This window comes from Phalangium opilio, unplaced genomic scaffold (genome assembly GCF_054372755.1).
Source record: "Phalangium opilio isolate 3A_F unplaced genomic scaffold, DU_Popi_V2 ptg000225l_1, whole genome shotgun sequence".
Classification (NCBI taxonomy): domain Eukaryota; kingdom Metazoa; phylum Arthropoda; class Arachnida; order Opiliones; family Phalangiidae; genus Phalangium; species Phalangium opilio.
Window position 1 is genome coordinate 2,124,772 of NW_028324219.1, and position 26,439 is coordinate 2,151,210.

The window sequence follows — 26,439 nt, forward strand, 5'->3', positions numbered from 1 at the left end:
GCTTCGACACTAGTACAAAATCTAATAATTTATACACAAATGTCCCCAGATATAAGGTTGGAAGACTGTTTAGGTCCCCACTTGTAAACCTGAAATCAGCTCAAAACTTACGTGTTAAGCCTTTAAAGGGTCCGATTACCTAAATTTCATTATAATAATCAACATTTAAACTATAAAATTAAAATATACATGAAATTAGAAAATCTGTGTTTAAAAGACCCCACTTGTCTGTTGAAATGACGGTGAAGGTCCCCACTTGTAAATTTATCGAGTGTGAAAAATGAAATTGAAATTCCTGATGGAACCATATAGGCTTCGACACTAGTACAAAATCTAATAATTTATACACAAATGTCCCCAGATATAAGGTTGGAAGACTGTTTAGGACCCCACTTGTAAACCTGAAATCAGCTCAAAACTTACGTGTTAAGCCTTTAAAAGGTCCGATTACCTAAATTTCATTATAATAATCATTATTTAAACTATAAAATTAAAATATACATGAAATTAGAAAATGTGTGTTTAAAAGACCCCACTTGTCTGTTGAAATGACTGTGAAGGTCCCCTCTTGTAAATTTTTCGAGTGTGAAAAATGAAATTGAAATACATGATTGAACCATATAGGCTTTGACACTTATTCAAAACCTAATAATTTATACACAAATGTCCCCAGATATAAGGTTGGAAGACGGTTTAGGTCCCCACTTGTAAACCTGAAATTAGCTCAAAACTTAAGTGTTAAGCTAGAAATAGGACTGATTACTTATTTTTCATTCTGATAATCAATATTTTAACTATAAAATTATAATATACATGAAATTTGAAAATGTGTGTTTAAAAGACCCCACTTGTCTGTTGAAATGACTGTGAAGGTCCCCACTTGTAAATTTATCGAGTGTGAAAAATGAAATTGAAATTCCTGATGGAACCATATAGGCTTCGACACTAGTACAAAATCTAATAATTTATACACAAATGTCCCCAGATATAAGGTTGGAAGACTGTTTAGGTCCCCACTTGTAAACCTGAAATCAGCTCAAAACTTACGTGTTAAGCCTTTAAAAGGTCCGATTACCTAAATTTCATTATAATAATCATTATTTAAACTATAAAATTAAAATATACATGAAATTAGAAAATGTGTGTTTAAAAGACCCCACTTGTCTGTTGAAATGACTGTGAAGGTCCCCACTTGTAAATTTTTCGAGTGTGAAAAATGAAATTGAAATACATGATTGAACCATATAGGCTTTGACACTTATTCAAAACCTAATAATTTATACACAAATGTCCCCAGATATAAGGTTGGAAGACGGTTTAGGTCCCCACTTGTAAACCTGAAATTAGCTCAAAACTTAAGTGTTAAGCTAGAAATAGGACTGATTACTTATTTTTCATTCTGATAATCAATATTTTAACTATAAAATTATAATATACATGAAATTTGAAAATGTGTGTTTAAAAGACCCCACTTGTCTGTTGAAATGACTGTGAAGGTCCCCACTTGTAAATTTATCGAGTGTGAAAAATGAAATTGAAATTCCTGATGGAACCATATAGGCTTCGACACTAGTACAAAATCTAATAATTTATACACAAATGTCCCCAGATATAAGGTTGGAAGACTGTTTAGGTCCCCACTTGTAAACCTGAAATCAGCTCAAAACTTACGTGTTAAGCCTTTAAAAGGTCCGATTACCTAAATTTCATTATAATAATCATTATTTAAACTATAAAATTAAAATATACATGTAATTAGTAAATGTGTGTTTAAAAGACCCCACTTGTCTAATGAAATGACTGTGAAGGTCCCCACTTGTAAATTTATCGAGTGAGAAAAATGAAATTGAAATACTTGATTGAACCATATTCAAAATCTAATAATTTATACACAAATGTCCCCAGATATAAGGTTGGAAGACTGTTCAGGTCCCCACTTGTAAACCTGAAATCAGCTCAAAACTTACGTGTTAAGCCTTTAAAGGGTCCGATTACCTAAATTTCATTATAATAATCAATATTTAAACTATAAAATTAAAATATACATGAAATTAGAAAATGTGTGTTTAAAAGACCCCACTTGTCTGTTGAAATGACTGTGAAGGTCCCCACTTGTAAATTTTTCGAGTGCGAAAAATGAAATTGAAATACATGATTGAACCATATAGGCTTTGACACTTATTCAAAACCTAATAATTTATACACAAATGTCCCCAGATATAAGGTTGGAAGACGGTTTAGGTCCCCACTTGTAAACCTGAAATTAGCTCAAAACTTAAGTGTTAAGCTAGAAATAGGACTGATTACTTATTTTTCATTCTGATAATCAATATTTTAACTATAAAATTATAATATACATGAAATTTGAAAATGTGTGTTTAAAAGACCCCACTTGTCTGTTGAAATGACTGTGAAGGTCCCCACTTGTAAATTTATCGAGTGTGAAAAATGAAATTGAAATTCCTGATGGAACCATATAGGCTTCGACACTAGTACAAAATCTAATAATTTATACACAAATGTCCCCAGATATAAGGTTGGAAGACTGTTTAGGTCCCCACTTGTAAACCTGAAATCAGCTCAAAACTTACGTGTTAAGCCTTTAAAAGGTCCGATTACCTAAATTTCATTATAATAATCATTATTTAAACTATAAAATTAAAATATACATGTAATTAGTAAATGTGTGTTTAAAAGACCCCACTTGTCTAATGAAATGACTGTGAAGGTCCCCACTTGTAAATTTATCGAGTGAGAAAAATGAAATTGAAATACTTGATTGAACCATATTCAAAATCTAATAATTTATACACAAATGTCCCCAGATATAAGGTTGGAAGACTGTTCAGGTCCCCACTTGTAAACCTGAAATCAGCTCAAAACTTACGTGTTAAGCCTTTAAAGGGTCCGATTACCTAAATTTCATTATAATAATCAATATTTAAACTATAAAATTAAAATATACATGAAATTAGAAAATGTGTGTTTAAAAGACCCCACTTGTCTGTTGAAATGACTGTGAAGGTCCCCACTTGTAAATTTTTCGAGTGCGAAAAATGAAATTGAAATACTTGATTGAACCATATAGGCTTTGACACTTATTCAAAACCTAATAATTTATACACAAATGTCCCCAGATATAAGGTTGGAAGACGGTTTAGGTCCCCACTTGTAAACCTGAAATTAGCTCAAAACTTAAGTGTTAAGCTAGAAATAGGACTGATTACTTATTTTTCATTCTGATAATCAATATTTTAACTATAAAATTATAATATACATGAAATTTGAAAATGTGTGTTTAAAAGACCCCACTTGTCTGTTGAAATGACTGTGAAGGTCCCCACTTGTAAATTTATCGAGTGTGAAAAATGAAATTGAAATACTTGATTGAACCATATAGGCTTTGACACTAATTCAAAATCTAATAATTTATACACAAATGTCCCCAGATATAAGGTTGGAAGACTGTTTAGGTCCCCACTTGTAAACCTGAAATCAGCTCAAAACTTACGTGTTAAGCCTTTAAAGGGTCCGATTACCTAAATTTCATTATAATAATCAACATTTAAACTATAAAATTAAAATATACATGAAATTAGAAAATCTGTGTTTAAAAGACCCCACTTGTCTGTTGAAATGACGGTGAAGGTCCCCACTTGTAAATTTATCGAGTGTGAAAAATGAAATTGAAATTCCTGATGGAACCATATAGGCTTCGACACTAGTACAAAATCTAATAATTTATACACAAATGTCCCCAGATATAAGGTTGGAAGACTGTTTAGGTCCCCACTTGTAAACCTGAAATCAGCTCAAAACTTACGTGTTAAGCCTTTAAAGGGTCCGATTACCTAAATTTTATTATAATAATCATTATTTAAACTATAAAATTAAAATATACATGAAATTAGAAAATGTGTGTTTAAAAGACCCCACTTGTCTGTTGAAATGACTGTGAAGGTCCCCACTTGTAAATTTTTCGAGTGTGAAAAATGAAATTGAAATACATGATTGAACCATATAGGCTTTGACACTTATTCAAAACCTAATAATTTATACACAAATGTCCCCAGATATAAGGTTGGAAGACGGTTTAGGTCCCCACTTGTAAACCTGAAATTAGCTCAAAACTTAAGTGTTAAGCTAGAAATAGGACTGATTACTTATTTTTCATTCTGATAATCAATATTTTAACTATAAAATTATAATATACATGAAATTTGAAAATGTGTGTTTAAAAGACCCCACTTGTCTGTTGAAATGACTGTGAAGGTCCCCACTTGTAAATTTTTCGAGTGTGAAAAATGAAATTGAAATACATGATTGAACCATATAGGCTTTGACACTTATTCAAAACCTAATAATTTATACACAAATGTCCCCAGATATAAGGTTGGAAGACGGTTTAGGTCCCCACTTGTAAACCTGAAATTAGCTCAAAACTTAAGTTTTAAGCCTTTAAAAGGTCCGATTACCTAAATTTCGTTAAAATAATCAATATTTAAACTATAAAATTAAAATATACATGAAATTAGAAAATGTGTGTTTAAAAGACCCCACTTGTCTGATGAAATGACGGTGAAGGTCCCCACTTGTAAATTTTTCGAGTGTGAAAAATGAAATTGAAATACATGATTGAACCATATAGGCTTTGACACTTATTCAAAACCTAATAATTTATACACAAATGTCCCCAGATATAAGGTTGGAAGACGGTTTAGGTCCCCACTTGTAAACCTGAAATTAGCTCAAAACTTAAGTGTTAAGCTAGAAATAGGACTGATTACTTATTTTTCATTCTGATAATCAATATTTTAACTATAAAATTATAATATACATGAAATTTGAAAATGTGTGTTTAAAAGACCCCACTTGTCTGTTGAAATGACTGTGAAGGTCCCCACTTGTAAATTTTTCGAGTGCGAAAAATGAAATTGAAATACATGATTGAACCATATAGGCTTTGACACTTATTCAAAACCTAATAATTTATACACAAATGTCCCCAGATATAAGGTTGGAAGACTGTTTAGGTCCCCACTTGTAAACCTGAAATCAGCTCAAAACTTACGTGTTAAGCCTTTAAAAGTTCCGATTACCTAAATTTCATTATAATAATCATTATTTAAACTATAAAATTAAAATATACATGTAATTAGTAAATGTGTGTTTAAAAGACCCCACTTGTCTAATGAAATGACTGTGAAGGTCCCCACTTGTAAATTTATCGAGTGTGAAAAATGAAATTGAAATACTTTATTGAACCATATTCAAAATCTAATAATTTATACACAAATGTCCCCAGATATAAGGTTGGAAGACGGTTAAGGTCCCCACTTGTAAACCTGAAATCAGCTCAAAACTTACGTGTTAAGCCTTTAAAGGGTCCGATTACCTAAATTTCATTATAATAATCAATATTTAAACTATAAAATTAAAATATACATGAAATTAGAAAATGTGTGTTTAAAAGACCCCACTTGTCTGTTGAAATGACTGTGAAGGTCCCCACTTGTAAATTTTTTGAGTGTGAAAAATGAAATTGAAATACATGATTGAACCATATAGGCTTTGACACTTATTCAAAACCTAATAATTTATACACAAATGTCCTCAGATATAAGGTTGGAAGACGGTTTAGGTCCCCACTTGTAAACCTGAAATTAGCTCAAAACTTAAGTTTTAAGCCTTTAAAAGGTCCGATTACCTAAATTTCATTAAAATAATCAATATTTAAACTATAAAATTAAAATATACATGAAATTAGAAAATGTGTGTTTAAAAGACCCCACTTGTCTGATGAAATGACGGTGAAGGTCCCCACTTGTAAATTTTTCGAGTGTGAAAAATGAAATTGAAATACATGATTGAACCATATAGGCTTTGACACTTATTCAAAACCTAATAATTTATACACAAATGTCCCCAGATATAAGGTTGGAAGACGGTTTAGGTCCCCACTTGTATACCTGAAATTAGCTCAAAACTTAAGTGTTAAGCTAGAAATAGGACTGATTACTTATTTTTCATTCTGATAATCAATATTTTAACTATAAAATTATAATATACATGAAATTTGAAAATGTGTGTTTAAAAGACCCCACTTGTCTGTTGAAATGACTGTGAAGGTCCCCACTTGTAAATTTATCGAGTGTGAAAAATGAAATTGAAATACTTGATTGAACCAAATAGGCTTTGACACTAATTCAAAATCTAATAATTTATACACAAATGTCCCCAGATATAAGGTTGGAAGACTGTTTAGGTCCCCACTTGTAAACCTGAAATCAGCTCAAAACTTACGTGTTAAGCCTTTAAAGGGTCCGATTACCTAAATTTCATTATAATAATCAACATTTAAACTATAAAATTAAAATATACATGAAATTAGAAAATTTGTGTTTAAAAGACCCCACTTGTCTGTTGAAATGACGGTGAAGGTCCCCACTTGTAAATTTATCGAGTGTGAAAAATGAAATTGAAATTCCTGATGGAACCATATAGGCTTCGACACTAGTACAAAATCTAATAATTTATACACAAATGTCCCCAGATATAAGGTTGGAAGACTGTTTAGGACCCCACTTGTAAACCTGAAATCAGCTCAAAACTTACGTGTTAAGCCTTTAAAAGGTCCGATTACCTAAATTTCATTATAATAATCATTATTTAAACTATAAAATTAAAATATACATGTAATTAGTAAATGTGTGTTTAAAAGACCCCACTTGTCTGTTGAAATGACTGTGAAGGTCCCCACTTGTAAATTTATCGAGTGTGAAAAATGAAATTGAAATACTTGATTGAACCATATAGGCTTTGACACTAATTCAAAATCTTATAATTTATACACAAATGTCCCCAGATATAAGGTTGGAAGACTGTTTAGGTCCCCACTTGTAAACCTGAAATCAGCTCAAAACTTACGTGTTAAGCCTTTAAAGGGTCCGATTACCTAAATTTTATTATAATAATCATTATTTAAACTATAAAATTAAAATATACATGAAATTAGAAAATGTGTGTTTAAAAGACCCCACTTGTCTGTTGAAATGACTGTGAAGGTCCCCACTTGTAAATTTTTCGAGTGTGAAAAATGAAATTGAAATACATGATTGAACCATATAGGCTTTGACACTTATTCAAAACCTAATAATTTATACACAAATGTCCCCAGATATAAGGTTGGAAGACGGTTTAGGTCCCCACTTGTAAACCTGAAATTAGCTCAAAACTTAAGTGTTAAGCTAGAAATAGGACTGATTACTTATTTTTCATTCTGATAATCAATATTTTAACTATAAAATTATAATATACATGAAATTTGAAAATGTGTGTTTAAAAGACCCCACTTGTCTGTTGAAATGACTGTGAAGGTCCCCACTTGTAAATTTATCGAGTGTGAAAAATGAAATTGAAATTCCTGATGGAACCATATAGGCTTCGACACTAGTACAAAATCTAATAATTTATACACAAATGTCCCCAGATATAAGGTTGGAAGACTGTTTAGGTCCCCACTTGTAAACCTGAAATCAGCTCAAAACTTACGTGTTAAGCCTTTAAAAGGTCCGATTACCTAAATTTCATTATAATAATCATTATTTAAACTATAAAATTAAAATATACATGTAATTAGTAAATGTGTGTTTAAAAGACCCCACTTGTCTAATGAAATGACTGTGAAGGTCCCCACTTGTAAATTTATCGAGTGTGAAAAATGAAATTGAAATACTTGATTGAACCATATTCAAAATCTAATAATTTATACACAAATGTCCCCAGATATAAGGTTGGAAGACTGTTCAGGTCCCCACTTGTAAACCTGAAATCAGCTCAAAACTTACGTGTTAAGCCTTTAAAGGGTCCGATTACCTAAATTTCATTATAATAATCAATATTTAAACTATAAAATTAAAATATACATGAAATTAGAAAATGTGTGTTTAAAAGACCCCACTTGTCTGTTGAAATGACTGTGAAGGTCCCCACTTGTAAATTTTTCGAGTGTGAAAAATGAAATTGAAATACATGATTGAACCATATAGGCTTTGACACTTATTCAAAACCTAATAATTTATACACAAATGTCCTCAGATATAAGGTTGGAAGACGGTTTAGGTCCCCACTTGTAAACCTGAAATTAGCTCAAAACTTAAGTTTTAAGCCTTTAAAAGGTCCGATTACCTAAATTTCATTAAAATAATCAATATTTAAACTATAAAATTAAAATATACATGAAATTAGAAAATGTGTGTTTAAAAGACCCCACTTGTCTGATGAAATGACGGTGAAGGTCCCCACTTGTAAATTTTTCGAGTGTGAAAAATGAAATTGAAATACATGATTGAACCATATAGGCTTTGACACTTATTCAAAACCTAATAATTTATACACAAATGTCCCCAGATATAAGGTTGGAAGACGGTTTAGGTCCCCACTTGTAAACCTGAAATTAGCTCAAAACTTAAGTGTTAAGCTAGAAATAGGACTGATTACTTATTTTTCATTCTGATAATCAATATTTTAACTATAAAATTATAATATACATGAAATTTGAAAATGTGTGTTTAAAAGACCCCACTTGTCTGTTGAAATGACTGTGAAGGTCCCCACTTGTAAATTTATCGAGTGTGAAAAATGAAATTGAAATACTTGATTGAACCATATAGGCTTTGACACTAATTCAAAATCTAATAATTTATACACAAATGTCCCCAGATATAAGGTTGGAAGACTGTTTAGGTCCCCACTTGTAAACCTGAAATTAGCTCAAAACTTAAGTGTTAAGCTAGAAATAGGACTGATTACTTATTTTTCATTCTGATAATCAATATTTTAACTATAAAATTATAATATACATGAAATTTGAAAATGTGTGTTTAAAAGACCCCACTTGTCTGTTGAAATGACTGTGAAGGTCCCCACTTGTAAATTTATCGAGTGTGAAAAAATGAAATTGAAATACCTGATGGAACCATATAGGCTTCGACACTAGTACAAAATCTAATAATTTATACACAAATGTCCCCAGATATAAGGTTGGAAGACTGTTTAGGTCCCCAGTTGTAAACCAGAAATCAGCTCAAAACTTAAGTGTTAAGCCTTTAAAAGGTCAGATTACCTAAATTTTATTATAATAATCAATATTTAAACTATAAAATTAAAATATACATGAAATTAGAAAATGTGTGTTTAAAAGACCCCACTTGTCAGTTGAAATGACGGTAAAGGTCCCACTTGTAAATTTATCGAGTGTGAAAAATGAAATTGAAATACTTGATTGAACCATATAGGTTTTGACACTAATTCAAAATCTAATAATTTATACACAAATGTCCCCAGATATAAGGTTGGAAGACTGTTTAGGTCCCCACTTGTAAACCTGAAATCAGCTCAAAACTTACGTGTTAAGCCTTTAAAAGGTCCGATTACCTAAATTTCATTATAATAATCATTATTTAAACTATAAAATTAAAATATACATGAAATTAGAAAATGTGTGTTTAAAAGACCCCACTTGTCTGTTGAAATGACGGTGAAGGTCCCCACTTGTAAATTTATCGAGTGTGAAAAATGAAATTGAAATACCTGATATAGGCTTCAACACTAGTACAAAATCTAATAATTTATACACAAATGTCCCCAGATATAAGGTTGGAAGACTGTTCAGGTCCCCACTTGTAAACCTGAAATCAGCTCAAAACTTACGTGTTAAGCCTTTGAAGGGTCCGATTACCTAAATTTCATTATAATAATCAATATTTAAACTATAAAATTAAAATATACAGGAAATTAGAAAATGTGTGTTTAAAAGACCCCACTTGTCTGTTGAAATGACTGTGAAGGTCCCCACTTGTAAATTTTTCGAGTGTGAAAAATGAAATTGAAATACATGATTGAACCATATAGGCTTTGACACTTATTCAAAACATAATAATTTATACACAAATGTCCTCAGATATAAGGTTGGAAGACGGTTTAGGTCCCCACTTGTAAACCTGAAATTAGCTCAAAACTTAAGTTTTAAGCCTTTAAAAGGTCCGATTACCTAAATTTCATTAAAATAATCAATATTTAAACTATAAAATTAAAATATACATGAAATTAGAAAATGTGTGTTTAAAAGACCCCACTTGTCTGATGAAATGACGGTGAAGGTCCCCACTTGTAAATTTTTCGAGTGTGAAAAATGAAATTGAAATACATGATTGAACCATATAGGCTTTGACACTTATTCAAAACCTAATAATTTATACACAAATGTCCTCAGATATAAGGTTGGAAGACGGTTTAGGTCCCCACTTGTAAACCTGAAATTAGCTCAAAACTTAAGTTTTAAGCCTTTAAAAGGTCCGATTACCTAAATTTCATTAAAATAATCAATATTTAAACTATAAAATTAAAATATACATGAAATTAGAAAATGTGTGTTTAAAAGACCCCACTTGTCTGATGAAATGACAGTGAAGGTCCCCACTTGTAAATTTTTCGAGTTTGAAAAATGAAATTGAAATACATGATTGAACCATATAGGCTTTGACACTTATTCAAAACCTAATAATTTATACACAAATGTCCTCAGATATAAGGTTGGAAGACGGTTTAGGTCCCCACTTGTAAACCTGAAATTAGCTCAAAACTTAAGTTTTAAGCCTTTAAAAGGTCCGATTACCTAAATTTCATTAAAATAATCAATATTTAAACTATAAAATTAAAATATACATGAAATTAGAAAATGTGTTTAAAAGACCCCACTTGTCTGATGAAATGACGGTGAAGGTCCCCACTTGTAAATTTTTCGAGTGTGAAAAATGAAATTGAAATACATGATTGAACCATATAGGCTTTGACACTTATTCAAAACCTAATAATTTATACACAAATGTCCCCAGATATAAGGTTGGAAGACGGTTTAGGTCCCCACTTGTAAACCTGAAATTAGCTCAAAACTTAAGTGTTAAGCTAGAAATAGGACTGATTACTTATTTTTCATTCTGATAATCAATATTTTAACTATAAAATTATAATATACATGAAATTTGAAAATGTGTGTTTAAAAGACCCCACTTGTCTGTTGAAATGACTGTGAAGGTCCCCACTTGTAAATTTATCGAGTGTGAAAAATGAAATTGAAATACTTGATTGAACCATATAGGCTTTGACACTAATTCAAAATCTAATAATTTATACACAAATGTCCCCAGATATAAGGTTGGGAGACTGTTTAGGTCCCCACTTGTAAACCTGAAATCAGCTCAAAACTTACGTGTTAAGCCTTTAAAGGGTCCGATTACCTAAATTTCATTATAATAATCAACATTTAAACTATAAAATTAAAATATACATGAAATTAGAAAATTTGTGTTTAAAAGACCCCACTTGTCTGTTGAAATGACGGTGAAGGTCCCCACTTGTAAATTTATCGAGTGTGAAAAATGAAATTGAAATTCCTGATGGAACCATATAGGCTTCGACACTAGTACAAAATCTAATAATTTATACACAAATGTCCCCAGATATAAGGTTGGAAGACTGTTTAGGTCCCCACTTGTAAACCTGAAATCAGCTCAAAACTTACGTGTTAAGCCTTTAAAGGGTCCGATTACCTAAATTTTATTATAATAATCATTATTTAAACTATAAAATTAAAATATACATGAAATTAGAAAATGTGTGTTTAAAAGACCCCACTTGTCTGTTGAAATGACTGTGAAGGTCCCCACTTGTAAATTTTTCGAGTGTGAAAAATGAAATTGAAATACATGATTGAACCATATAGGCTTTGACACTTATTCAAAACCTAATAATTTATACACAAATGTCCCCAGATATAAGGTTGGAAGACGGTTTAGGTCCCCACTTGTAAACCTGAAATTAGCTCAAAACTTAAGTGTTAAGCTAGAAATAGGACTGATTACTTATTTTTCATTCTGATAATCAATATTTTAACTATAAAATTATAATATACATGAAATTTGAAAATGTGTGTTTAAAAGACCCCACTTGTCTGTTGAAATGACTGTGAAGGTCCCCACTTGTAAATTTTTCGAGTGTGAAAAATGAAATTGAAATACATGATTGAACCATATAGGCTTTGACACTTATTCAAAACCTAATAATTTATACACAAATGTCCCCAGATATAAGGTTGGAAGACGGTTTAGGTCCCCACTTGTAAACCTGAAATTAGCTCAAAACTTAAGTGTTAAGCTAGAAATAGGACTGAATACTTATTTTTCATTCTGATAATCAATATTTTAACTATAAAATTATAATATACATGAAATTTGAAAATGTGTGTTTAAAAGACCCCACTTGTCTGTTGAAATGACTGTGAAGGTCCCCACTTGTAAATTTATCGAGTGTGAAAAATGAAATTGAAATTCCTGATGGAACCATATAGGCTTCGACACTAGTACAAAATCTAATAATTTATACACAAATGTCCCCAGATATAAGGTTGGAAGACTGTTTAGGTCCCCACTTGTAAACCTGAAATCAGCTCAAAACTTACGTGTTAAGCCTTTAAAAGGTCCGATTACCTAAATTTCATTATAATAATCATTATTTAAACTATAAAATTAAAATATACATGTAATTAGTAAATGTGTGTTTAAAAGACCCCACTTGTCTAATGAAATGACTGTGAAGGTCCCCACTTGTAAATTTATCGAGTGAGAAAAATGAAATTGAAATACTTGATTGAACCATATTCAAAATCTAATAATTTATACACAAATGTCCCCAGATATAAGGTTGGAAGACTGTTCAGGTCCCCACTTGTAAACCTGAAATCAGCTCAAAACTTACGTGTTAAGCCTTTAAAGGGTCCGATTACCTAAATTTCATTATAATAATCAATATTTAAACTATAAAATTAAAATATACATGAAATTAGAAAATGTGTGTTTAAAAGACCCCACTTGTCTGTTGAAATGACTGTGAAGGTCCCCACTTGTAAATTTTTCGAGTGTGAAAAATGAAATTGAAATACATGATTGAACCATATAGGCTTTGACACTTATTCAAAACCTAATAATTTATACACAAATGTCCCCAGATATAAGGTTGGAAGACGGTTTAGGTCCCCACTTGTAAACCTGAAATTAGCTCAAAACTTAAGTGTTAAGCTAGAAATAGGACTGATTACTTATTTTTCATTCTGATAATCAATATTTTAACTATAAAATTATAATATACATGAAATTTGAAAATGTGTGTTTAAAAGACCCCACTTGTCTGTTGAAATGACTGTGAAGGTCCCCACTTGTAAATTTTTCGAGTGTGAAAAATGAAATTAAAATACATGATTGAACCATATAGGCTTTGACACTTATTCAAAACCTAATAATTTATACACAAATGTCCCCAGATATAAGGTTGGAAGACGGTTTAGGTCCCCACTTGTAAACCTGAAATTAGCTCAAAACTTAAGTGTTAAGCTAGAAATAGGACTGAATACTTATTTTTCATTCTGATAATCAATATTTTAACTATAAAATTATAATATACATGAAATTTGAAAATGTGTGTTTAAAAGACCCCACTTGTCTGTTGAAATGACTGTGAAGGTCCCCACTTGTAAATTTATCGAGTGTGAAAAATGAAATTGAAATTCCTGATGGAACCATATAGGCTTCGACACTAGTACAAAATCTAATAATTTATACACAAATGTCCCCAGATATAAGGTTGGAAGACTGTTTAGGTCCCCACTTGTAAACCTGAAATCAGCTCAAAACTTACGTGTTAAGCCTTTAAAAGGTCCGATTACCTAAATTTCATTATAATAATCATTATTTAAACTATAAAATTAAAATATACATGTAATTAGTAAATGTGTGTTTAAAAGACCCCACTTGTCTAATGAAATGACTGTGAAGGTCCCCACTTGTAAATTTATCGAGTGAGAAAAATGAAATTGAAATACTTGATTGAACCATATTCAAAATCTAATAATTTATACACAAATGTCCCCAGATATAAGGTTGGAAGACTGTTCAGGTCCCCACTTGTAAACCTGAAATCAGCTCAAAACTTACGTGTTAAGCCTTTAAAGGGTCCGATTACCTAAATTTCATTATAATAATCAATATTTAAACTATAAAATTAAAATATACATGAAATTAGAAAATGTGTGTTTAAAAGACCCCACTTGTCTGTTGAAATGACTGTGAAGGTCCCCACTTGTAAATTTTTCGAGTGCGAAAAATGAAATTGAAATACATGATTGAACCATATAGGCTTTGACACTTATTCAAAACCTAATAATTTATACACAAATGTCCCCAGATATAAGGTTGGAAGACGGTTTAGGTCCCCACTTGTAAACCTGAAATTAGCTCAAAACTTAAGTTTTAAGCCTTTAAAAGGTCCGATTACCTAAATTTCGTTAAAATAATCAATATTTAAACTATAAAATTAAAATATACATGAAATTAGAAAATGTGTGTTTAAAAGACCCCACTTGTCTGATGAAATGACGGTGAAGGTCCCCACTTGTAAATTTTTCGAGTGTGAAAAATGAAATTGAAATACATGATTGAACCATATAGGCTTTGACACTTATTCAAAACCTAATAATTTATACACAAATGTCCCCAGATATAAGGTTGGAAGACGGTTTAGGTCCCCACTTGTAAACCTGAAATTAGCTCAAAACTTAAGTGTTAAGCTAGAAATAGGACTGATTACTTATTTTTCATTCTGATAATCAATATTTTAACTATAAAATTATAATATACATGAAATTTGAAAATGTGTGTTTAAAAGACCCCACTTGTCTGTTGAAATGACTGTGAAGGTCCCCACTTGTAAATTAATCGAGTGTGAAAAATGAAATTGAAATACTTGATTGAACCATATAGGCTTTGACACTAATTCAAAATCTAATAATTTATACACAAATGTCCCCAGATATAAGGTTGGAAGACTGTTTAGGTCCCCACTTGTAAACCTGAAATCAGCTCAAAACTTACGTGTTAAGCCTTTAAAGGGTCCGATTACCTAAATTTCATTATAATAATCAACATTTAAACTATAAAATTAAAATATACATGAAATTAGAAAATGTGTGTTTAAAAGACCCCACTTGTCTGATGAAATGACGGTGAAGGTCCCCACTTGTAAATTTATCGAGTGTGAAAAATGAAATTGAAATTCCTGATGGAACCATATAGGCTTCGACACTAGTACAAAATCTAATAATTTATACACAAATGTCCCCAGATATAAGGTTGGAAGACTGTTTAGGTCCCCACTTGTAAACCTGAAATTAGCTCAAAACTTAAGTGTTAAGCTAGAAATAGGACTGATTACTTATTTTTCATTCTGATAATCAATATTTTAACTATAAAATTAAAATATACATATAATTAGTAAATGTGTGTTTAAAAGACCCCACTTGTCTAATGAAATGACTGTGAAGGTCCCCACTTGTAAATTTATCGAGTGAGAAAAATGAAATTGAAATACTTGATTGAACCATATTCAAAATCTAATAATTTATACACAAATGTCCCCAGATATAAGGTTGGAAGACTGTTCAGGTCCCCACTTGTAAACCTGAAATCAGCTCAAAACTTACGTGTTAAGCCTTTAAAGGGTCCGATTACCTAAATTTCATTATAATAATCAATATTTAAACTATAAAATTAAAATATACATGAAATTAGAAAATGTGTGTTTAAAAGACCCCATTTGTCTGTTGAAATGACTGTGAAGGTCCCCACTTGTAAATTTTTCGAGTGCGAAAAATGAAATTGAAATACATGATTGAACCATATAGGCTTTGACACTTATTCAAAACCTAATAATTTATACACAAATGTCCCCAGATATAAGGTTGGAAGACGGTTTAGGTCCCCACTTGTAAACCTGAAATTAGCTCAAAACTTAAGTTTTAAGCCTTTAAAAGGTCCGATTACCTAAATTTCATTAAAATAATCAATATTTAAACTATAAAATTAAAATATACATGAAATTAGAAAATGTGTGTTTAAAAGACCCCACTTGTCTGATGAAATGACGGTGAAGGTCCCCACTTGTAAATTTTTCGAGTGTGAAAAATGAAATTGAAATACATGATTGAACCATATAGGCTTTGACACTTATTCAAAACCTAATAATTTATACACAAATGTCCCCAGATATAAGGTTGGAAGACGGTTTAGGTCCCCACTTGTAAACCTGAAATTAGCTCAAAACTTAAGTGTTAAGCTAGAAATAGGACTGATTACTTATTTTTCATTCTGATAATCAATATTTTAACTATAAAATTATAATATACATGAAATTTGAAAATGTGTGTTTAAAAGACCCCACTTGTCTGTTGAAATGACTGTGGTGGTCCCCACTTGTAAATTTATCGAGTGTGAAAAATGAAATTGAAATACTTGATTGAACCATATAGGCTTTGACACTAATTCAAAATCTAATAATTTATACACAAATGTCCCCAGATATAAGGTTGGAAGACTGTTTAGGTCCCCACTTGTAAACCTGAAATCAGCTCAAAACTTACGTGTTAAGCCTTTAAAGGGTCCGATTACCTAAATTTCATTATAATAATAAACATTTAAACTATAAAATTAAAATATACATGAAACTAGAAAATTTGTGTTTAAAAGACCCCACTTGTCTGTTGAAATGACGGTGAAGGTCCCCACTTGTAAATTTATCGAGTGTGAAAAATGAAATTGAAATTCCTGATGGAACCATATAGGCTTCGACACTAGTACAAAATCTAATAATTTATACACAAATGTCCCCAGATATAAGGTTGGAAGACTGTTTAGATCCCCACTTGTAAACCTGAAATCAGCTCAAAACTTACGTGTTAAGCCTTTAAAAGGTCCGATTACCTAAATTTCATTATAATAATCATTATTTAAACTATAAAATTAAAATATACATGTAATTAGTAAATGTGTGTTTAAAAGACCCCACTTGTCTAATGAAATGACTGTGAAGGTCCCCACTTGTAAATTTATCGAGTGTGAAAAATGAAATTGAAATACTTGATTGAACCATATAGGCTTTGACACTAATTCAAAATCTAATAATTTATACACAAATGTCCCCAGATATAAGGTTGGAAGACTGTTTAGGTCCCCACTTGTAAACCTGAAATCAGCTCAAAACTTACGTGTTAAGCCTTTAAAGGGTCCGATTACCTAAATTTTATTATAATAATCATTATTTAAACTATAAAATTAAAATATACATGAAATTAGAAAATGTGTGTTTAAAAGACCCCACTTGTCTGTTGAAATGACTGTGAAGGTCCCCACTTGTAAATTTTTCGAGTGTGAAAAATGAAATTGAAATACATGATTGAACCATATAGGCTTTGACACTTATTCAAAACCTAATAATTTATACACAAATGTCCCCAGATATAAGGTTGGAAGACGGTTTAGGTCCCCACTTGTAAACCTGAAATTAGCTCAAAACTTAAGTGTTAAGCTAGAAATAGGACTGATTACTTATTTTTCATTCTGATAATCAATATTTTAGCTATAAAATTATAATATACATGAAATTTGAAAATGTGTGTTTAAAAGACCCCACTTGTCTGTTGAAATGACTGTGAAGGTCCCCACTTGTAAATTAATCGAGTGTGAAAAATGAAATTGAAATACTTGATTGAACCATATAGGCTTTGACACTAATTCAAAATCTAATAATTTATACACAAATGTCCCCAGATATAAGGTTGGAAGACTGTTTAGGTCCCCACTTGTAAACCTGAAATCAGCTCAAAACTTACGTGTTAAGCCTTTAAAGGGTCCGATTACCTAAATTTCATTATAATAATCAACATTTAAACTATAAAATTAAAATATACATGAAATTAGAAAATGTGTGTTTAAAAGACCCCACTTGTCTGATGAAATGACGGTGAAGGTCCCCACTTGTAAATTTTTCGAGTGTGAAAAATGAAATTGAAATACATGATTGAACCATATAGGCTTTGACACTTATTCAAAACCTAATAATTTATACACAAATGTCCCCAGATATAAGGTTGGAAGACGGTTTAGGTCCCCACTTGTAAACCTGAAATTAGCTCAAAACTTAAGTTTTAAGCCTTTAAAAGGTCCGATTACCTAAATTTCATTAAAATAATCAATATTTAAACTATAAAATTAAAATATACATGAAATTAGAAAATGTGTGTTTAAAAGACCCCACTTGTCTGATGAAATGACGGTGAAGGTCCCCACTTGTAAATTTTTCGAGTGTGAAAAATGAAATTGAAATACATGATTGAACCATATAGGCTTTGACACTTATTCAAAACCTAATAATTTATACACAAATGTCCCCAGATATAAGGTTGAAAGACGGTTTAGGTCCCCACTTGTAAACCTGAAATTAGCTCAAAACTTAAGTGTTAAGCTAGAAATAGGACTGATTACTTATTTTTCATTCTGATAATCAATATTTTAACTATAAAATTATAATATACATGAAATTTGAAAATGTGTGTTTAAAAGACCCCACTTGTCTGTTGAAATGACTGTGAAGGTCCCCACTTGTAAATTTATCGAGTGTGAAAAATGAAATTGAAATACTTGATTGAACCATATAGGCTTTGACACTAATTCAAAATCTAATAATTTATACACAAATGTCCCCAGATATAAGGTTGGAAGACTGTTTAGGACCCCACTTGTAAACCTGAAATCAGCTCAAATCTTACGTGTTAAGCCTTTAAAAGGTCCGATTACCTAAATTTCATTATAATAATCATTATTTAAACTATAAAATTAAAATATACATGTAATTAGTAAATGTGTGTTTAAAAGACCCCACTTGTCTGTTGAAATGACTGTGAAGGTCCCCACTTGTAAATTTATCGAGTGTGAAAAATGAAATTGAAATACTTGATTGAACCATATAGGCTTTGACACTAATTCAAAATCTAATAATTTATACACAAATGTCCCCAGATATAAGGTTGGAAGACTGTTCAGGTCCCCACTTGTAAACCTGAAATCAGCTCAAAACTTACGTGTTAAGCCTTTAAAGGGTCCGATTACCTAAATTTCATTATAATAATCAACATTTAAACTATAAAATTAAAATATACATGAAATTAGAAAATTTGTGTTTAAAAGACCCCACTTGTCTGTTGAAATGACGGTTTAGGTCCCCACTTGTAAACCTGAAATTAGCTCAAAACTTAAGTGTTAAGCTAGAAATAGGACTGATTACTTATTTTTCATTCTGATAATCAATATTTTAACTATAAAATTATAATATACATGAAATTTGAAAATGTGTGTTTAAAAGACCCCACTTGTCTGTTGAAATGACTGTGAAGGTCCCCACTTGTAAATTTATCGAGTGTGAAAAATGAAATTGAAATACTTGATTGAACCATATAGGCTTTGACACTAATTCAAAATCTAATAATTTATACACAAATGTCCCCAGATATAAGGTTGGAAGACTGTTTAGGACCCCACTTGTAAACCTGAAATCAGCTCAAATCTTACGTGTTAAGCCTTTAAAAGGTCCGATTACCTAAATTTCATTATAATAATCATTATTTAAACTATAAAATTAAAATATACATGTAATTAGTAAATGTGTGTTTAAAAGACCCCACTTGTCTGTTGAAATGACTGTGAAGGTCCCCAGTTGTAAATTTATCGAGTGTGAAAAATGAAATTGAAATACTTGATTGAACCATATAGGCTTTGACACTAATTCAAAATCTAATAATTTATACACAAATGTCCCCAGATATAAGGTTGGAAGACTGTTCAGGTCCCCACTTGTAAACCTGAAATCAGCTCAAAACTTACGTGTTAAGCCTTTAAAGGGTCCGATTACCTAAATTTCATTATAATAATCAACATTTAAACTATAAAATTAAAATATACATGAAATTAGAAAATGTGTGTTTAAAAGACCCCACTTGTCTGATGAAATGACGGTGAAGGTCCCCACTTGTAAATTTTTCGATTGTGAAAAATGAAATTGAAATACATGATTGAACCATATAGGCTTTGACACTTATTCAAAACCTAATAATTTATACACAAATGTCCCCAGATATAAGGTTGGAAGACGGTTTAGGTCCCCACTTGTAAACCTGAAATTAGCTCAAAACTTAAGTGTTAAGCTAGAAATAGGACTGATTACTTAAATTTTATTCTGATAATCAATATTTTAACTATAAAATTATAATATACATGAAATTTGAAAATGTGTGTTTAAAAGACCCCACTTGTCTGTTGAAATGACGGTGAAGGTCCCCACTTGTAAATTTATCGAGTGTGAAAAATGAAATTGAAATTCCTGATGGAACCATATAGGCTTCGACACTAGTACAAAATCTAATAATTTATACACAAATGTCCCCAGATATAAGGTTGGAAGACTGTTTAGGTCCCCACTTGTAAACCTGAAATCAGCTCAAAACTTACGTGTTAAGCCTTTAAAAGGTCCGATTACCTAAATTTCATTATAATAATCATTATTTAAACTATAAAATTAAAATATACATGTAATTAGTAAATGTGTGTTTAAAAGACCCCACTTGTCTAATGAAATGACTGTGAAGGTCCCCACTTGTAAATTTATCGAGTGTGAAAAATGAAATTGAAATACTTGATTGAACCATATAGGCTTTGACACTAATTCAAAATCTAATAATTTATACACAAATGTCCCCAGATATAAGGTTGGAAGACTGTTTAGGTCCCCACTTGTAAACCTGAAATCAGCTCAAAACTTACGTGTTAAGCCTTTAAAGGGTCCGATTACCTAAATTTTATTATAATAATCATTATTTAAACTATAAAATTAAAATATACATGAAATTAGAAAATGTGTGTTTAAAAGACCCCACTTGTCTGTTGAAATGACTGTGAAGGTCCCCACTTGTAAATTTTTCGAGTGTGAAAAATGAAATTGAAATACATGATTGAACCATATAGGCTTTGACACTTATTCAAAACCTAATAATTTATACACAAATGTCCCCAGATATAAGGTTGGAAGACGGTTTAGGTCCCCACTTGTAAACCTGAAATTAGCTCAAAACTTAAGTGTTAAGCTAGAAATAGGACTGATTACTTATTTTTCATTCTGATAATCAATATTTTAGCTATAAAATTATAATATACATGAAATTTGAAAATGTGTGTTTAAAAGACCCCACTTGTCTGTTGAAATGACTGTGAAGGTCCCCACTTGTAAATTAATCGAGTGTGAAAAATGAAATTGAAATACTTGATTGAACCATATAGGCTTTGACACTAATTCAAAATCTAATAATTTATACACAAATGTCCCCAGATATAAGGTTGGAAGACTGTTTAGGTCCCCACTTGTAAACCTGAAATCAGCTCAAAACTTACGTGTTAAGCCTTTAAAGGGTCCGATTACCTAAATTTCATTATAATAATCAACATTTAAACTATAAAATTAAAATATACATGAAATTAGAAAATGTGTGTTTAAAAGACCCCACTTGTCTGATGAAATGACGGTGAAGGTCCCCACTTGTAAATTTTTCGAGTGTGAAAAATGAAATTGAAATACATGATTGAACAATATAGGCTTTGACACTTATTCAAAACCTAATAATTTATACACAAATGTCCCCAGATATAAGGTTGGAAGACGGTTTAGGTCCCCACTTGTAAACCTGAAATTAGCTCAAAACTTAAGTGTTAAGCTAGAAATAGGACTGATTACTTAAATTTTATTTTGATAATCAATATTTTAACTATAAAATTATAATATACATGAAATTTGAAAATGTGTGTTTAAAAGACCCCACTTGTCTGTTGAAATGACGGTGAAGGTCCCCACTTGTAAATTTATCGAGTGTGAAAAATGAAATTGAAATTCCTGATGGAACCATATAGGCTTCGACACTAGTACAAAATCTAATAATTTATACACAAATGTCCCCAGATATAAGTTTGGAAGACTGTTTAGGTCCCCACTTGTAAACCTGAAATCAGCTCAAAACTTACGTTTTAAGCCTTTAAAAGGTCCGATTACCTAAATTTCATTATAATAATCATTATTTAAACTATAAAACTAAAATATACATGTAATTAGTAAATGTGTGTTTAAAAGACCCCACTTGTCTAATGAAATGACTGTGAAGGTCCCCACTTGTAAATTTATCGAGTGTGAAAAATGAAATTGAAATACTTGATTGAACCATATTCAAAATCTAATAATTTATACACAAATGTCCCCAGATATAAGGTTGGAAGACTGTTCAGGTCCCCACTTGTAAACCTGAAATCAGCTCAAAACTTACGTGTTAAGCCTTTAAAGGGTCCGATTACCTAAATTTCATTATAATAATCAATATTTAAACTATAAAATTAAAATATACATGAAATTAGAAAATGTGTGTTTAAAAGACCCCACTTGTCTGTTGAAATGACTGTGAAGGTCCCCACTTGTAAATTTTTCGAGTGTGAAAAATGAAATTGAAATACATGATTGAACCATATAGGCTTTGACACTTATTCAAAACCTAATAATTTATACACAAATGTCCCCAGATATAAGGTTGGAAGACGGTTTAGGTCCCCACTTGTAAACCTGAAATTAGCTCAAAACTTAAGTTTTAAGCCTTTAAAAGGTCCGATTACCTAAATTTCATTAAAATAATCAATATTTAAACTATAAAATTAAAATATACATGAAATTAGAAAATGTGTGTTTAAAAGACCCCACTTGTCTGATGAAATGACGGTGAAGGTCCCCACTTGTAAATTTTTCGAGTGTGAAAAATGAAATTGAAATACATGATTGAACCATATAGGCTTTGACACTTATTCAAAACCTAATAATTTATACACAAATGTCCCCAGATATAAGGTTGAAAGACGGTTTAGGTCCCCACTTGTAAACCTGAAATTAGCTCAAAACTTAAGTGTTAAGCTAGAAATAGGACTGATTACTTATTTTTCATTCTGATAATCAATATTTTAACTATAAAATTATAATATACATGAAATTTGAAAATGTGTGTTTAAAAGACCCCACTTGTCTGTTGAAATGACTGTGAAGGTCCCCACTTGTAAATTTATCGAGTGTGAAAAATGAAATTGAAATACTTGATTGAACCATATAGGCTTTGACACTAATTCAAAATCTAATAATTTATACACAAATGTCCCCAGATATAAGGTTGGAAGACTGTTTAGGACCCCACTTGTAAACCTGAAATCAGCTCAAATCTTACGTGTTAAGCCTTTAAAAGGTCCGATTACCTAAATTTCATTATAATAATCATTATTTAAACTATAAAATTAAAATATACATGTAATTAGTAAATGTGTGTTTAAAAGACCCCACTTGTCTGTTGAAATGACTGTGAAGGTCCCCACTTGTAAATTTATCGAGTGTGAAAAATGAAATTGAAATACTTGATTGAACCATATAGGCTTTGACACTAATTCAAAATCTAATAATTTATACACAAATGTCCCCAGATATAAGGTTGGAAGACTGTTCAGGTCCCCACTTGTAAACCTGAAATCAGCTCAAAACTTACGTGTTAAGCCTTTAAAGGGTCCGATTACCTAAATTTCATTATAATAATCAACATTTAAACTATAAAATTAAAATATACATGAAATTAGAAAATTTGTGTTTAAAAGACCCCACTTGTCTGTTGAAATGACGGTTTAGGTCCCCACTTGTAAACCTGAAATTAGCTCAAAACTTAAGTGTTAAGCTAGAAATAGGACTGATTACTTATTTTTCATTCTGATAATCAATATTTTAACTATAAAATTATAATATACATGAAATTTGAAAATGTGTGTTTAAAAGACCCCACTTGTCTGTTGAAATGACTGTGAAGGTCCCCACTTGTAAATTTATCGAGTGTGAAAAATGAAATTGAAATACTTGATTGAACCATATAGGCTTTGACACTAATTCAAAATCTAATAATTTATACACAAATGTCCCCAGATATAAGGTTGGAAGACTGTTTAGGACCCCACTTGTAAACCTGAAATCAGCTCAAATCTTACGTGTTAAGCCTTTAAAAGGTCCGATTACCTAAATTTCATTATAATAATCATTATTTAAACTATAAAATTAAAATATACATGTAATTAGTAAATGTGTGTTTAAAAGACCCCACTTGTCTGTTGAAATGACTGTGAAGGTCCCCAGTTGTAAATTTATCGAGTGTGAAAAATGAAATTGAAATACTTGATTGAACCATATAGGCTTTGACACTAATTCAAAATCTAATAATTTATACACAAATGTCCCCAGATATAAGGTTGGAAGACTGTTCAGGTCCCCACTTGTAAACCTGAAATCAGCTCAAAACTTACGTGTTAAGCCTTTAAAGGGTCCGATTACCTAAATTTCATTATAATAATCAATATTTAAACTATAAAATTAAAATATACATGAAATTAGAAAATGTGTGTTTAAAAGACCCCACTTGTCTGTTGAAATGACTGTGAAGGTCCCCACTTGTAAATTTTTCGAGTGTGAAAAATGAAATTGAAATACATGATTGAACCATATAGGCTTTGACACTTATTCAAAACCTAATAATTTATACACAAATGTCCCCAGATATAAGGTTGGAAGACGGTTTAGGTCCCCACTTGTAAACCTGAAATTAGCTCAAAACTTAAGTTTTAAGCCTTTAAAAGGTCCGATTACCTAAATTTCATTAAAATAATCAATATTTAAACTATAAAATTAAAATATACATGAAATTAGAAAATGTGTGTTTAAAAGACCCCACTTGTCTGATGAAATGACGGTGAAGGTCCCCACTTGTAAATTTTTCGAGTGTGAAAAATGAAATTGAAATACATGATTGAACCATATAGGCTTTGACACTTATTCAAAACCTAATAATTTATACACAAATGTCCCCAGATATAAGGTTGAAAGACGGTTTAGGTCCCCACTTGTAAACCTGAAATTAGCTCAAAACTTAAGTGTTAAGCTAGAAATAGGACTGATTACTTATTTTTCATTCTGATAATCAATATTTTAACTATAAAATTATAATATACATGAAATTTGAAAATGTGTGTTTAAAAGACCCCACTTGTCTGTTGAAATGACTGTGAAGGTCCCCACTTGTAAATTTATCGAGTGTGAAAAATGAAATTGAAATACTTGATTGAACCATATAGGCTTTGACACTAATTCAAAATCTAATAATTTATACACAAATGTCCCCAGATATAAGGTTGGAAGACTGTTTAGGACCCCACTTGTAAACCTGAAATCAGCTCAAATCTTACGTGTTAAGCCTTTAAAAGGTCCGATTACCTAAATTTCATTATAATAATCATTATTTAAACTATAAAATTAAAATATACATGTAATTAGTAAATGTGTGTTTAAAAGACCCCACTTGTCTGTTGAAATGACTGTGAAGGTCCCCACTTGTAAATTTATCGAGTGTGAAAAATGAAATTGAAATACTTGATTGAACCATATAGGCTTTGACACTAATTCAAAATCTAATAATTTATACACAAATGTCCCCAGATATAAGGTTGGAAGACTGTTCAGGTCCCCACTTGTAAACCTGAAATCAGCTCAAAACTTACGTGTTAAGCCTTTAAAGGGTCCGATTACCTAAATTTCATTATAATAATCAACATTTAAACTATAAAATTAAAATATACATGAAATTAGAAAATTTGTGTTTAAAAGACCCCACTTGTCTGTTGAAATGACGGTTTAGGTCCCCACTTGTAAACCTGAAATTAGCTCAAAACTTAAGTGTTAAGCTAGAAATAGGACTGATTACTTATTTTTCATTCTGATAATCAATATTTTAACTATAAAATTATAATATACATGAAATTTGAAAATGTGTGTTTAAAAGACCCCACTTGTCTGTTGAAATGACTGTGAAGGTCCCCACTTGTAAATTTATCGAGTGTGAAAAATGAAATTGAAATACTTGATTGAACCATATAGGCTTTGACACTAATTCAAAATCTAATAATTTATACACAAATGTCCCCAGATATAAGGTTGGAAGACTGTTTAGGACCCCACTTGTAAACCTGAAATCAGCTCAAATCTTACGTGTTAAGCCTTTAAAAGGTCCGATTACCTAAATTTCATTATAATAATCATTATTTAAACTATAAAATTAAAATATACATGTAATTAGTAAATGTGTGTTTAAAAGACCCCACTTGTCTGTTGAAATGACTGTGAAGGTCCCCAGTTGTAAATTTATCGAGTGTGAAAAATGAAATTGAAATACTTGATTGAACCATATAGGCTTTGACACTAATTCAAAATCTAATAATTTATACACAAATGTCCCCAGATATAAGGTTGGAAGACTGTTCAGGTCCCCACTTGTAAACCTGAAATCAGCTCAAAACTTACGTGTTAAGCCTTTAAAGGGTCCGATTACCTAAATTTCATTATAAT